The following is a 2,500-nucleotide window of genomic DNA, read 5'->3' on the forward strand; positions in this document are numbered from 1 at the left end:
ACTATTACTTCTTGGTGCAACTGTGGAGGCCTTCTCCCAGTTCCACTTTTAGAACTTTGTACTTTGTCGTACGGAGCTCTTTATCTTGCTCCCCATCTATTCCAACTAAGTCTTTTCACTGTCTTAAATGCTGAATGGCCAAACGTGCCCCAGTGCTTGGCATGACAGCCTAAATTCCATAACATCAAATATGGTTATTTACATATTGACAATCTACCTCCCCTTCTCGCTCTCTCTCTCTGTCTCTACTTGAGGACTGTCGTGATCTTGCTCAAGTGATCGTGTTGGAGGAGGTACTTTGTTCCAGTTGGTGTTCTGACGATATATCGTGTCCTCCAGCATACATAATCATCATCAGAGATATATTTTCTTTCTCGATGGTACCTCTCAATAGTGATCTTCACGGAAGAATACAACCATCTCCGAAGCGCGATTATAATCGACGACAGACTGTGGAACTGTCACTTTAACCCAATTTATTTGCTTATAGAATCTGCCAAATAAAAAGGTTGTACTTTTATGCGGGGGTATAAAGCATACTTTATAATATCATGAAGCCACAAAAACAAAGCCTTTAAAGAAAACACAAAACAAAAGACAATCGGCAAAATCTACGCAATTCACTTCAAACTTGAACTGGTCTTCTATTCTTTGATCATCATCATTATTTGATCAGAGAATACAGCAATCATTTCGTCATCTGGTGATGCTGACATCCAAAAGATATGGTGATGTCGGCAATCCAAACGTGGAGTAACGTCACATGTGACGTCATGGCAAGCCTGATGTACTCACGAGAGACTTCAGGAAGATGCAGACGGAACAAAAATGAGACAAGACCAAAGACTGTTTTGGTATGTTGCAGGGAAGAACGCCGGGAGATTACGCAATTCTCATGGAAGAAAATGGGTCATTTGGAGGCCCAGAATGTAGAGAGGTTTTTCGTAGAAAATGGAGCAATATTAAATCAATGCACTTAACAGTTCATTAACGTTTTGCTGCACTTACTTATATCATTTTCAGAAACTATAAAGAGCGATATAAAAGTAATCCAGTTAGAAATTGTACAGTTAAGCAGGATGCGCAAATCAATAAATTATTTGTAAAAAAATGGAAAATGAGTAATTTTACAATAAACTATTTACAAAAAATATTCACAAGATGCTAGTCATTTTATAATAAAAAAGGCGAATAACTAAACCAATATTAAGTTATTAAAATATTTAGAGGGTAAGCACTGCAACCTTTATTTATTCTGGCTTTTTCATCTCAACAGATATAGCTTTTTGAAATCCGAAATCTAAATTTAATAAAAAAAAAAAAATGATAAAACACTGAATTTTCGTATAACAAACTTTATTCACAAATATTTTCACACTGCTTCAGTACTTATTTTGTCATCCCAGTCACAAATGGAGAACAAAAGCCTTACTGGCAGCATGGTCATGGAAAAAGATACACGGTTCTTGATTACTTTTAAAGAAATAATTTACATTGAAGCTGTTGTACATAATAAATTCTCAGGGATGTATTATTTGTGGCATGAAAACTCTGAAACTGAATTGAAATATAAGATTTAGGTCAAAGGTCAAACGCGGGGATCTACGAGGTCATCCAGCGCTGAAACTAATGTTGAGACAACTGTTAGGAGAGGGTGGAAAGTAAGATGGAAGAAAGAGAATATGGATCGAGGTATAGTAAAAGGAATGAAAGGGATTGCAGGTAAGGGCCTAAAGGACGCTGTAAAGAACCTTACGTTATGCCTACAGTGCAACCCGTGAGGTGCACTGAGGGCACTAACCCTCTACAGGAGGAATGAAAGCTCTGAAAATCTCGTTAATTTCACCACTCAGCATTTTACCGATTTTATTCGATATAAAAATGAATCTGTTTCCTAGAGCGTTGTTTATTAAGAACACGTGTAACAATTTCATTTTAAAAAGCGTTTCATTAAAACCTTTCTTCTTAAAAAAAAAAAAGTCTAGAAATTCAATTTCGTTACAAAAATTCAAACAATTGGCTGTCAGAAGAAATACAGTTTCAGTTTTACTTTTACGAAAGGATATACTAAGGAAATGAATGTCAAGACCAGTAAAACGTAGACATTCTCGAAATTGAAACGTCAAAAGAGTTTCAGCGATTTCGTTAGATTAATACGTTCAGAAATAGAATTTTTTTTTTATTTATATAGGCTTCAGTTATGTAACTTTATTTTAATGTTCTGAGATAACAAAGATATCTACCACACATCCCTGTCGATTAGAGAGAGCAAAGTAGGGGAAAAGTAGAACCAGTGTCGAGAAGCTCTCAAAAAGGAATCCTGTTCAATGCGCATGTGAACTGCAAAAAACGCGTACCTGTTCATTTACAAATACAGGTAAAAATTAGCACACGCTACTTGGAACGATCGACTTTTTATCAGGGTTAATGGTCTGACGGATCATGATATTGGTGAAAATTCATTGATCCGAGAGGACTTCTTATGCCAATAAGAAGTTAC

The sequence above is a fragment of the Macrobrachium rosenbergii genome, chromosome 4, assembly GCF_040412425.1.
Source record: "Macrobrachium rosenbergii isolate ZJJX-2024 chromosome 4, ASM4041242v1, whole genome shotgun sequence".
In the NCBI taxonomy this organism is placed as follows: domain Eukaryota; kingdom Metazoa; phylum Arthropoda; class Malacostraca; order Decapoda; family Palaemonidae; genus Macrobrachium; species Macrobrachium rosenbergii.